The sequence below is a fragment of the Pongo abelii genome, chromosome 11 (genome assembly GCF_028885655.2).
Source record: "Pongo abelii isolate AG06213 chromosome 11, NHGRI_mPonAbe1-v2.0_pri, whole genome shotgun sequence".
Taxonomy (NCBI): Eukaryota; Metazoa; Chordata; class Mammalia; order Primates; family Hominidae; genus Pongo; species Pongo abelii.
The window spans coordinates 27,000,052-27,014,023 of record NC_071996.2 but is presented as its reverse complement, the minus strand read 5'-3'; the positions used below and the strand labels follow the sequence as shown (position 1 = coordinate 27,014,023).

The 13,972-nt window shown below is 46.4% G+C and overlaps 1 long non-coding RNA gene across 1 annotated transcript; it reads right to left on the bottom strand.

Annotated features, from left to right (window-relative positions):
• Nucleotides 1-4,015: 4,015 nt before the first annotated feature.
• Nucleotides 4,016-10,703, bottom strand: LOC129057870 (uncharacterized). The gene is made up of 2 exons (XR_008522650.2): nt 9,655-10,703; nt 4,016-5,295 (listed from the first exon to the last, which is right to left on the bottom strand). It is a non-coding gene; the product is annotated as an uncharacterized LOC129057870 (long non-coding RNA).
• Nucleotides 10,704-13,972: the final 3,269 nt, after the last annotated feature.

Here is a 13,972-nt window from a genome sequence, read left to right as displayed (position 1 = left end):
CGTGGAGGGCTATATTACAGACTCTCAGTCTGTTACTGCAGGATCCACCCAGGCTCACCCACCCCCTCCTCAGCTATCAGGAGGCGCCCTCATCTAAAAAGCCCATTCTCCCACCTCCTCACCTTCGATTCTGATGAACACATGTTCCAAGGTTTTCCCCAGGGCCTCCTTTCCTCAGAGAGCTGGCCTGGAACCTTCCAGCCACTCACCATCTGGATCACTCCATTCCCTGCCTCCACATTTCACAAGCAGCAGAGGAGAGAGCTGGAGTCCAGACCCTGTCTCTTACCTGCTGTGTGACCCAAGGCAAGTCACTTGCCCTCTCTTAGCATCAGTCTCTGCAGCTGAAGACTGAGGCCGTGTCATCACCATGAAGGTGTGTGACCTGGGTACGTCCCTGGTGCACCATCAACCTGAAAATGTCAGCTCCTGGGAGCTTCATCCCCCACCTGCCTCTCCTTTCCCAGCTGCCCCGCTCTGCCCTGCAACTCAGGTAGAACCTCCAGGGCAGCAACGGTGTCCCTACGAAGGGGTCAGTGAGAATTCTTGATGACTGTCTGGGCAGGGCCAGGACTTTGCAAGGCAAAGGAGGGGCCCTGGGTGTAACATTGAAGGAGGCACCCACTCTGGGGCTCTTGCAAGGGCAGGGTCTGCCTCACCTGACGCAGCCCGCATGTGGGACCAGAAAAGGAGATGCAGCCATCTGCCATAGTTGCTCACCATGGCTCTGCCCTGAGGAATTGGGGTGGGGGCGTCAGAGCCCCTGGCTCCAGCTGGATGGACTCATCTGCTCGTCCATCCATGGCTAGCCTGTTGGACCTTTGAGAGCAGGCGCCCATGGTCTGGCTCTCCACTGCATGGTGGAGCCTGGAGCAGAGCCTGCACATAGTAGGTGCACAATGAACAGAGGCTGAGCCAGTGGGTAGATGAGTGCACACTTACTGTTCTCAGGCGCATTTATCCATCCACTCACCTGGTCAGCCACAGCACGTGCCGTAAAGGCCCTACTGTGTGCTAAGCACTGTGCTAAGTGCTAGGCAGACACAGAGAGAATATAAGGCAGACTTGCCCCCTGGAGCCTTCACAGCAGAGAGAGAGACACAGTGTGTATGTGTGAGCTGTGAGTGTGTGTGTGAGACAGAGAGCTGTGAGTGTGTGTGTGGTGATAGTGTGAGAGTGTGTGCATGAGAGATAGGGCTGTGAGTGTGGTGTATGTGTGTGTTTGAGAGTGTAAGTGCGGTGTGTGAGTGTGTGTGGGGGTGTGGGTGTGATATCTGGGAGTGTGTGTGGTGTCCGTGTGTGGTGTGTGTGTGAGAGAGTGTGTGGTGTGTGGTGTGTGTGTGTGAAAGACTGTGGTGTGTGTGGTGTCTGTGTGTGTGTGACTGTGTGTGTGGTGTGTGGTGTGAGAGTATATGTGTGGTGTGTGTGGTGTAAGTATGTGTGTAGTGTGTGTGTGTGGTTGTGTGTATGGTGTCTGTGAGTATGTGTGGTGTGTATGTGAAAGTATATGTGATGTGTGTGTGGTGTGTGTGGGGGGGGTGTGTGAAAGTATATGTGGTGTCTGTGTGTGTGGTGTGTGTGTGAAAGTATGTGTGATGTGTGTGTGGTGTGTGTGTGTGTGAAAGTATATGTGATGTGTATGTGGTGTGTATGTGGGGTGTATGCGAAAGCATGTGTGGTGTGTGTGGTGTCTGAGTGTGTGTGTGCCTTGCCCACCCGCCACTGCCCCACACAAAGGTGGTGACCTGACGGCCAGGGGCCCTGCCTCAGGCGGGTCCAGCAGGGAATGAACAAGGTCAGGCTGCAAGGTGGAATTTCTCTGTAAGTCAGGAGAACCCGGGCAGTGGGCCGGGTCAGAGCCGTTTCTTTATCTGTCCGGAGCATCTGTGAGGAGGAGCTTTGTGGGAGCAGATGATCTTCAGCCTCCCAGAACTAAGGGGCTGTGAGGAAGGTGCATGATAGCTGCTTCCCATGGGGTGGAGGAGAGGCGTGAGGAGCTTGAGCCTTCACCACTGTGGTCTCGGTCTCAGCAAAGCCAACACAGAGGCAGATGGCAGGCCACAGGGCCACCTCAGCCTGCAATGGGGACACACATCCACCCTCAGAATCCCCAGTTGCGAGGAAGCAGGAGACTGGTGTGGTCAGTGTGGAGCTTTCTGATAATAACAAATAATAGCATGAGCTACATAGATCGGGTGCTTACTATCAGCTATGGCCGAGGCCGAGTCTTGACCATACCATGTCTCATTTAATCCAATAACCACATGAGGCAGGTACTAGTCTCACCCCCATTTTACAGATGGAGAGACTGAGGCTTAGAGGGGCAGCCCCTCTCCTGAGAGCCTGGGCCTTCCCGCTGGAGGTGCTCCTCTTTTTACACCAGCAGGATGACCCTGAGCTGAGTGCTCACCCTCTCTGAGCCTCAGTTTCCTTGCTTGCAAAAAGAAGTAATGATATCTCCTCCAAGGGGCTAATGCAAGAATAAGGGAGGATCTTCAAGCACTTGAAAATGCACTCAGTCCAGGGACTGTCATGAGGCCAGATAAGTCAAAGGGTTCCTATGCAGGGAGTATCAGCTCAGTGACAGACAGTGGCAATCTTTGACATCTCCCTTTGAGACAGGTACTGGTATGGTCTCCAGTTTCAGAGAAGGAAACTGAGGCTCAGAGGCTCTGAGTAACTTCCCCAGGTCCCACAACTAGCAAGTGGCCAGCCAGGATTCAGCCTCACAAGAACTGCTGTGCCTAGGAATGCTGTTAATTGTTAGTGCTATGGTCTGTTTGTGTCTTCTCCAAATTCGTACTCGGAAATCCTAACCCCCAAGGTGATGGTGTTAGGAGGGTGGGGGCCTTTGGAAGGTAATTAGTTCATAAAAGTGGAGCCTTCATCATGGGACAAGTGTCCTTATAAAAGAGATACCATCGGGTAAGAAAGAAGCTATTAATTTGTATTTTAAAATTAAAAAGAAAACAGAATAAAAAGGTACCAGAGTGATGCAGGACAGGCAAGCCCCCAAACTGGGACTTAGCCTGGGAGGGTTCTTGGCTTTGCCCAGGAAAAATTCAAGGAGAAGCAGGTGGTGTTAGCAACTTGTATTGAAGTGGCAGTGCACGGCGGCAGCAGAGGTGCTGCTCCTTGTGGAGCAGGGCTACCCCAGAGGCAGTGTGCCCAGGGCTATCCCAGAGGCAGTGTGCCCAGGGCTATCCCAGAGGCAGTGTGCCCAGAGCAGCAGCTCAGAGGCAGTTCTGCACTCCCATTTATACTCACTTTTAATTATATGCAAATTAACTGGCAGTTTATGCAGGGGCAATTCCTAGAATGAGGGTAGTAACTTCCAGATTGTTGGTGGGTGGTTGCCATGGAAAGGGGCGGTTACTTCTGGGTGTTGCCATGGCAATGGTAAACTGACATGGCCCACGAGTGGATGTGACTTGTCATGGGGGCAGGTGTTCCTGCCCCAGACCTCTTTTAGCTAGTCCTCAATTTGGTCCAGCGTCTAAGCCACACCTCCAGAGTAGAGTTCTGCCTCCTACCTCCAGGCCTCCCTCTGCCCTTCCACCGTGCGGACCACAGCAAGAAAGCACCATCTGTGAACAAGGAAGTGAGCCCTCGCCAGATACTAAATTCACGGCACTTTGATCTTGGACATCCCAGCCTCCAGAACAGTGAGAAATAAATTGTTGTTTTTAAGACACCCATTCTATGGTGCTTAGTTCTAGCAGCCCAAACCGAGTAAGACAGTGAGAATCAGTGTGTGGTAGAGGGTGGGGGAGGTAGGGGGAGAGTGCAGCATTTGGAATGAGACAGCTCTGAGTTCAAATGCCACCTCTTCCACTTACTACCTATAGGACAGCAAGGAGGGGACCTTGCTTCAGTGTCCTCATCTGTCAAATGGGGCTCGGAATGTGACCCTTGAGGAAAGCCGTGAGGACAGAGTAAAATAACAGGGCACGGGTCCCTGCACAGGAATCTGTTAGCACTACGTTCAGCTGAGTGGAGCACAGACCCAATTAAGTGGCTTCACTGAATGGATTTTATTTTTTTTTCTCACTTATTAACAAGTCCAGTGGTGAGCCATCCAGGGCCAGCACAGTGACCCCAGCACCTGTGGAATGCAAGCCCCTGTGCTATTCCCCTCTGCCCTCTGAAGCCTCTGGCATTCTCCCTCCTCCAGGTGTGGCATCTGGCTCCACATAGGATAACTGGGGAGGTTGAGGAATTAATGCGTGTGGAGCAGCTGGCACTGTTCTTTGCGTCAATTTCTCCTCTGGCAGGAGCCTGGTTACTACGAATATCTAAGGTTGGCAGTCTCGGTTGGTCCTGATTTTCACTCAGAAAATGCCTGCTTTCCCACAACTTACACACGTGGGAAACCCACATGGTCAGAACACACTCCCTTTCAAGAAAGTGTTCTGATTGTCACATAAATTGTGTTTGGTTTTTCACAAATGTCAAGGACCTTCCCTCACACACTGGACTCCTGAATGTTCCTCTAGCTTCTGACACTCAGAGTCTCCTGACTCCCACATTTAAGTCCTTTAAACCTGAGGACTTGCAAAAGCTTGAGGATCCTTCTGAATAGCCAAGAAAGACTACAGTCATCACAATGGCAAAATCTTGCATCCTGGACTTCTTAGCCGTTAACAAACCCCTTTCACTGCAGTCACCATCTCTCAGGCCTGAGGGTCTGAGTTGTGTAGGGAAACAGATGTGGGTTTCAGATACCAGGCTTGACTCAGGGCATTTCATCCAACCACAAAAGGGCTGCTTTGAGGATACCGAGGCTCAGAGAGGTGAAGACACTGTCGCAATTGCTTTGGTAGGAAATGGTAGAGCCGGGATTCAAACCCAGGTTGGGCAACACAAATCCCATTACCCCTCTGCCTGTAAAACCCTCTGAGCATCTGGATCAACCCTCACATTGGACAGATGAAGAGAGTGATGAAGAGACTGGAGGTGGGAGGTGACTTAGCCAGATATGAGTTCTACTTGACAAAAGTTTTTGGGTAAAAGAACTTTGATAGGGGCCTCTTGGTTTTAATAATCTCAATTGGTTTTTTAAAAGGAAAGAGAAGAGGCAAGAGAGGAGGAGGAGATTCGTTCTGAATCTTGCATAATACTGCCAGATGGCAAGAAGCCTTGCTGGTTCTTCCGCGTGGATTGTACTTCTTCCAAACCTTCACACGCTCGCTTCTTCATGTCCTTCCATCACTGTTCAAACACCACCCCCCAGCATTTACCTCCTGAAATGGCTGCCCACTGCAAGACGTTCTCTGTTTATTTTCTTCTTAGCACCTATAAATAATATTTTTTTAGTTACACACTTTTAATTTATAAGGTTTCATTATAATTTTAGTTACATCATTCTATTATATATTGGAGTATTTATATGTTTACCATTTTGTCTCCCACTAGAATGCGAGTTCTGTGAGGCAGGGGACATTGTTTTGCTGCCCACCATCTCCCTAGTTCATAGAACAGTGCCTGGCCCATAGCAGACCCTCAAAAAATATTTGTTAAATGATCAAAGTGGAATTTTGCCAACCCATGGAAAATCCTGTGCCTTCACTGGAATAATTGATGACCACCACGGTGATGTCTGCAGATCACTGAATTTCCCCCTACTGGTCTTTGGTTGTAAAACTAGGCACAGAATATCCCCAAACTTCCAAGTTATACTTAGCTAAATATATACATACATATATATATGTATATATGTATGTATATATGTATATATGTATGTATATGTATATATGTATGTATATATATACGTATATATGTACGTACATATATATACATATATGTAAAATATATATAGAGAGAGAGAGAGACAGAGAGAGAGAGACAGAGAGAGAGAGAGTTAAGCTGTTTTGATACAAAGTGTTGTTTCTCTTCTCTTCAATTAAATTTCTGCACTTCAGACATGCTTCTAAGAACTGTGGTAGGATGTGCCCCATAGACTCTTCACTTTACATCAGTAGTTCTTAGTTGGGGGTGATTTGGCAACATCTGGAGACATTTTTGGTTGTTGCCCCTGGAGAGGGATGCCACTGGCCTCTAGAGGGTAGAGCCCAGCAACACTGCCAAACATCCTTACTGCCCCACAACAAAGAATTACCTGGTCCAAGATGTCAGTAGTGCAGTAGTTAAGAAACCTGCTCTACATTAACTCATAACAGTTTTATTGAAAGTTTGGTGAAAAAGACTGACTCAGTCATACTCACGAAAGAATGCATGAACATTTATTTAACTCTGTCTCTATGCCAGGAATTGTGCCAGGCATTGGGAAGACACCATAAAAGAATAATACACAGTCTTACCCTGGAGAAATTCACCAACTCCCTGTCTGGCCAGAGATCTGAAGTCAGATCTTCCTATTTCTACATGAGATTTCTGTTTGGGTAGGGCAGAAATATCTTGCTTTTTGGATAAAACAGCCCCAGTGTTTTTCTTTTAAAAAGCTTTCCACATGCACTCATTTACGAGCTATATCTGATATCCATCACACCTCTGCCATCTTGGAAAATGGCAGTTACAATGGTTAATATCCCAGTGTAGCTCTAATGCATCGTATCATTGTTCCCAATTTTCCACACCTCCCTATACCCATCCTCTTTGCCGCGTGACTTGTGCTCATTCCCTCCACAGAAAGGATATCTTTCCCCACCCTATTAATGTTGGGCTTGGCCAGGTGCTTTGGCCAGTGGCATGTTAGCATATGTGATGCAAGCAGAGGCTTGAAATGTGTTTGTGAAATTGGGTTTGTTCTCTTGTACTTCTGCCATTTCCATGATGTGCTGGCCCAGGAATTATGGGAGACCAATACAGAAGTCCTAAACTCCACCCTCAGCTTAGAGCCAAGTCCAGGCAGCCCGCAGCCTGGAGCAGAGCCACACAGCCAACCTCAGCCTAAGTCAGCCGAACCTCAGTCAACTGCAGAATTGTAGCCATGAGAATAAGTACTTGTTGCTATAAGCCACTGAGTTTTGAAGTGGTTTGTTACACAGCATTGCTGTGGTGAGAGCTGACTAATACAGTAGCTGTATTCATCCAAGGTACTGTGCACTTTTGTGGGTCAGAAACACAAACAAATGTCCAGATTATCTGAGCAGCTTTTCTGGGATAGTAAGCATACCTTACATTCATAGAACACAGTGTAGTTATTTTTACATGACATGTTATTGGTTTGCACCAAACACCCACAAGACAGGTAATATTTCCTCTACTTTAAGATGAAGATCATATTGTTCTTAGAAGACACATTACTTGCCTGAGATCACAAAGCTTTGCTTCCTTGCAAAAGGGACAGGTATAAGAAGAAGACTTGCATCCTCCTTCCACTTTTTCCTGGAGCTGAAGCAACCCCATTGCAACCATTAGATAGGTATCAGTTAGCTACTGCTGTGTAACGAACAACCTCAAAATTTGGTAGCTTGTAACAATAACCATTTATTATTGGTCACAAGTCTATGTGTGACTTGTGGGTCCTGCTGACATGGTAGGCTCAGCTGATCTTGATTGGGCTCACTTATGCATCTGTGGTGAGCTGGCAAGTTGACCAGAAGCTGGCTGACTTAGAGTGGGTGCACTCACATGTCTGGTGGCTGGCTGTCTGACAGATGGGACAATAATGAGTGACTGGGCCACTCCTCTGTCATCATTCAGCAGGCCAGCCCAGATTTTGTCCCATGGCCTAGGTTCCAAAAATAAGAGTGGAAGCACACAAAGACTCTCAAGGCCTGGGTTTCAGAACTCCCCATCCATGTCACCACCTTCTATTGGCCAAAGCCAATCACAAGACCAACCAGGATCCCAGAGATGGAATAATAGACTCCACCTCTCAATGGGAAGAGTCACTAGGTCATATTACAAAGGGCTGAATGAAGGAGGGTTGGAGGCCTGAGGTCATTTTTGTGGTCAGTTAATCTGTGATGAGGTGTCAAGCATGAGCAGGAAATGCCAGCAGGTGAAGGCTGGTGGCACATAGAGATAGGAAGAGTCTTTGTGAGTGACCTGAGACTTCCCACTCCGTTCCTTAAGTGTGTAATCAATAAGTGTCCTAATGGATTCAACCTCTGCAGGATGGGTTTCCTGTAACTTGGAGCCAAAAGTTTTCCTAACTGACAGAGTGAGGCATGTGGTAAAGGAATGAGGAAGCAGGAATTAGACAGGATTCAAATCTTATCTCCACCACGTATTAATTAGCTGTATGACCCCTAGCCAGTTATTTGACCTCTATGACCTTCAGTGTCCTCATCTATAGAAGGACATGGAAATACCTAGCAGATGCTTGCTGGAGGGACTAGAGATCAGGTGTGCAATATATTCCTAAGAGTAGTAATAGTGGCTTAGCACTGGGCAAAGCCAAGCATGTGTTATACATTTTAACATTTAATTCCTTTAACAACCTCATTACCAACTCCACTTTTTTCCTCCAAGAAATATGAAAATCAAACAATGAGTAAGTATGAAAGGATTTTAACCCAAATGGTTTGACTCCAGAGCCCTGTCTCCTACCCACATTTCAATACTGCCTGCCACAACTGGGTCCTGTTGATTGACAGTTAAAAAACAGCCATCTAAACAATGTCCAAACAAACTGTCCAAAACAGTGGCTAAAACCAAATAAATCTGACCCTTCCAACTGCTGGCAAAGATAAAGAGAAACTGGAATTCTCCAGTAATTATGGTGGGAATGCAAAAAGGTACAGATACCATGGAAAACAGTTTGGCGCTTTCTCAAAAAGTTAAACATACACTTAACTCTATGACCAGTAGTCATCTTTCTGGGCACTGAGCCTAGAGAAATGAAACGATGTTCACCCAAAAACCTATTTGGTACACACAAATGTTGAATAGCAGCTGTATTCATAGTCACCAAAGGCTGGAAATGACCTAACTGCCCCTCAACAGGTGAAGGACAACCTGGTGCAACCACTCAAGGAAATACTACTCAGCAATACACAAGAACACAGAAACACGGGTGGATCTTAAGAGCATGTTGCTAGAGAAAGAAGCCAGGGGCAAAAGGCCACATGCTGGACGGCTCCATTGACATGGCATTCTGCAAAAGGCAAAATTATAGGGCCAGAAATCAGAAGGGTTGGTAGGGGCTGAAGGTAGGAGGAGGGTTTGACTACTGAGGGGCATGAGGGAACTTTTAGGGGAGATGGAAATAGTCTATATCTTGATTGTGATGGTGGTGGTTATATAAAACGCATAGCACTGCACCCGAAAGAGTGAATTTTACTGAATATAAGTTACATCTCCGTTAAAAATAATAACTTCACACATGTCCCATTCAAATACCCGGGGTTCTGTGAGTCCACTGCTGTAGCTTTCGATTCAGTAGCTAAGGAAAGGAAGCTCAGCTGGCCATGGGTGAGACTGGAGCCCAGGCCTCTGGCTCCAGGGCAGAGCTTGCTGCCCTGCTCTGCTCTGCAGTGGGTCTCAGTGTCAGCAGCCATAGTCATCAGGCTCTGTGCCTAAGCCAAGAGAAGATCCACAGGTCAGCAGAGCAGTCCCTGCCTGCACCCAGGATGGGTCTGACCTGCCACATCAGACCTGGTCAAGGAGATGGACTGAGCTTCTGCTGCCCAGACAACCCCACCAGAGCCCTGGAATTGGGACCTGGGACCCCAGTCACAGCTGTACCCTGCAGTTGGTGGGAGACGATGGCCCATCTGTCCCCTTGTCCTCCAGCTCTCTCAAGAGGCTCTCTCATCCACTCAGGAGAAGGCTTGTTTTGAGTCCTAAAAGCAGCATTCTTAAGCCTGGTGCGGGCAGCTCCTTTAAACACTGTATTTAGTATCAACAGTGGCCCTCCACAGGCAGAGCTAGCTCTGCATTTCTCCACCTGAGGAGGAGGGCCCCAGATGCCAGGCCCAGATAGCACAACAAAGAAATGGAAACACAATGGGCTCCAGGTCTGAAAACAAATACAACGGTGACACAGCAGTGTCACCTGGAAAAGCTGTTGGGAGTTGCTATAAATGTAATAAAATGCTTTAAAGAGCAGATGACAGATTATTGAGCCATAGGGATATTTGGGGCGATGGTGTGGCACAGGTTTGGGCCCTGTCAGGCCTGGTGGCATCTGAGCCTGGTTGTGCTGATTGGCATTTGTTTCCTTCTCTGGATGGGGGTAAACACCATGGCTCTGAGGAATACATGCAACGGCACATCGAGCGGGCCCAGCACACCCTGGCACATCGTAGGTGCTCAACAAACACTCATTTATCCAACAGGTATTTATGGACAGTCTACCGTGTGCCAGACACTCATCTGGGGGTGTCAACACATTCATGAGCAAAACATAGGGGAGTTCATATTTTAATGGGAAGAGTGAGTTGATGAAAAACTGTTAAATAAAGCTCAGGTGGAGATGAATGATGAGGGCAAGGGGAGGGAGAGTGATGGGGAAGGTGGTGTTTCAGATGAGGTGGTCAGGGAAGGTGGACCATGATGACAGTTGGGCCCAACTGTCAAGAGATGAGGCCCAAGAGGAGGCCCAAGATAACATTTGGGATGCGCCCTGAATGAAGCCAAGAATCTTGCTGCATGAATATCTGGGGGAAGCCCATTCCAGACTAAGAGAACAGGAGACACTGAGGCTGGGGTGTGCTGGGTGTGTGTGAGGATCAACAGGGTACAGAGAGGCTGGAGCAGAGAGGGTGATGGAAGAGAGGTGGGGGTGAGGTCACAGGTCATAGTGGACCTTATAGATCACAGAAAGGTTTTGCATTTTAAGCCAAGTGATCTTGGAAGTCACAAGAGAGTTTTGAGCAGAGAAAGACAACACTCTTGCCACTATATGGCGATGAGATACAGGGCCCAGGCCGCTGAACCTCGGTGCTGTTGATGCCTTTGCTGGGGGGCTGTCCTGTGAATTGCAGGATGTTTAGCAGCATGCCTGGGCTCTACCCAGTGGGTGCCAGTAGCACCCTCCACCCAGCTGTGACAAACAAAACTGTCTTCAGACATTGCCCAGTGGCCCTCAGCACAGAATCAGCTCAGTTAAGAACCACTGCAATACAGGGACAAAGTGGGAAACAGGAGCCCAGGAAAGGGTGTCCACAACTGTACACACAGGAGGAGGCCACAGCTTAGACTAGGGAGGGAGTTGGGGAGGTGGTAAGAAGCGATAGATTCTGGGTTTATTCTAAGGGTAGTTCAAACCAACAGGATTTGTTCCTCTTCTCTTTCCTTTGACCAAAGAGTATATAGCTCCTGAGAATTTCGCCTGAGGCAATGATTCAACAGACCAAAAAGCTAAGTTCACTGAGAATGCAGTGTGGTGTATGTATCCACAGTCAATTACTGGAATCAATCCCTGACTCCTGCAAGTGCACTGTGGCAGGCCTGAGAGGCAGGAGAGCTGACCGTGCAGCTCCAGCTCAAAAGGAATCTGCTAGAGAAAATGCTCTTGCTCAGGGAGGTTGCTCTTCCTCTACCCAGGCCTTCAACAGACTGGATGCCTGCCACACATGTTAAGGAGGGCAATCTCCTTTACACAAGGCACACTGATTTCAGTGCTAATCTCATCCCAAACAGCCCCCAAGTTGACACAGAATTAACCATCACACCAAAGATCTGTCCGAGTCCCCACTTTCAACTATTTGTGTGTATATACCTAGACATGGAGTTGCTAGATCAGATGGTAATTCTATGTTTAATTTTTAGGAACCACCATACTGTTTTCCATAGCAGCTGCACCATTTTACATTCCCACCAGAATGCTCAAAGGTTCCAGTTTCTCCACATCCTTGCCAACACCTTCTATTTTCCTTTTTTTAAGTTTATTTTAATTATAGCTATTCTAATGAGTGAGAAAGAGTGTCTCATCATGGTTTGAGTTTGCATTTCCCTAATGACTAGTGATGTCGAGCATCTTTTCATGTGCTTATTGGCCATCTGTATATCTTCTTGGAGAAATGTGTATTCAAGTCCTTTGCCCAGTTTTTTTGTTTTGTTTTGTTTTGTTTTTTGAGACAGAGTCTCACTCTGTTGCCCAGGCTGGAGGGCAGTGGCTTGATCTTGGCTCACTGCAACCTCTGCCTCCCGGGTTCAAGTGATTCTCCTGCCTCAGCCTCCCAGGTAGCTGGGATTATGGGCACCCGCCACGACGCCTGGCTAATTTTTGTATTTTTAGTGGAGACAGGGTTTCACTATGTTGACCAGGCTCGTCTTGAACTCCTGACCTCAGGTGATCCATCTCCCTCAGCCTCCCAAAGTGCTGGGATTACAGGCGTGAGCCACCGCGCCCAGCTTTTGCCCTGTTTTTAATTAAGTTGTTTGTTTTTTTGTTGTTGAGTTGTAGAATTTTCGAAATATATTCTGGATATTAATCCTTTATCAGATATATGATTTGCAAATATTTTCTCCCATTCTGTGGGTTGCCTTTTCACTCTGCTGATCGTGTCTTTCAATGCACAAAGCATTTTAATGTTGATGAAGTCCAATTAATCTATTTTTTCCCTTCTTACCTGTGCTTTTGGTGTCATATCCAAGAAATCATTGGCAAATCTAATGTCATGAAGTTTTACCCTATGTTTTCTTCTAAGAGTTTTATAGTTTCAACTCTTAAGTTTAGGTCTTTGGTCTATTTTCAATTAAATTTTGTATGTGGTATAAGGCAAGGCTTCACCTACAATTTTTTTTCATGTGGATATCCTGTTTTCCCAACACTATTTGTGGAAAACTGTTTTTTTCCCATTGAGTAGTCTTGGCACTATTGTTGGAAATCATTTGACCATGTGAGAGTTTATTTCTGGGCCCTGTATTGGATTGCATTTGAGTATATGTCTGTCTTTATGCCAGTACTGTACTGTTTTGATTACTGTAGCTTTGTAGCAAATTATCAAGAAGTATGAGACCTTCAACTTTGTCCTTCTTTTTTCAATTTTCTTTTGGCTATCTGGAGTCAAATCTATCTTTTTTTAAATTTTTTAAATAAAATGCATTTAAAAGAAATACAATGCTTCTGCACATTAGAATATGTTATATTTAATAATCAGACAAATACATAATTATTATGTCTTTTTTTTACTTTTGTAAAACCTTTTCTTCTTTTTGTAAAATGCCACTTTATGTTTTAACTCTAATTTTGGAGAGAGTTGATGCAAGTAAACGTTATCTACATGTCTTGGCCTGATGGTCACGGGCCTTTTCAGTAGAAAAAAAGACAGCTGCAAATCATCCCAAGAAACTTTTGGCAAGGATGTCAGCATGTAGAAGTAACAATGTCAGTTTCCCCAAATTATTTATAGTTTCAAAGCAAATTATATCAAGATTCCTTGCAAGATTTTTTTGTAACTATAGACAAGCTTCTTCTAAAATTTATATGGAAAGATAAAAGAATTAGAATGACTAAAACTGTTTTGTTTGTTTGTTTATTTGTTTTTGAGACAGGGTCTCACTCTGTCACCCAGGCTGGAGTGCAGTGGTGCAGTCTCAGCTCACTGCAGCCTCAGCCTCCCAGGCTCAGCTGATCCTCCTGCCTCAGTCTCCCAAGTAGTTGGAACCACCATGCCCCATTAATTTTCAAATCATCTGTAGAAACAGGATCTTTCTATGTTGCCCAGGCTGGTCTTGAACTCCTGGGCTCAAGAGATTCTCCTGCTTCGGCCTCTCAAAGTGCTGGGATTATAGACATGAGCCGCCATGCCTGGCCTAAAACCATATTGGGGAAAAAGAAAAGGATAAAGCGGAAGAAATCCCTCTACCTAATTTTAAGGCTTACTACATAGCAGTGCTAATCAAGGTAGTGTGATATTGGCAGAGGGATAGACACAAAGACCAGTGGTGCAGGATAGAGAACCTAGAAATAGACCCACACAAGCACAGCCAACTCAGTTTTGACAAAGTTGTAAAAGTACAACAGGGATAATTTTTCCAACAAATGGCACTACAGCAACTGGACATGGAAAGTATGAAACTTGACCTAAATCTCACACCCTAGACAATAATCAAA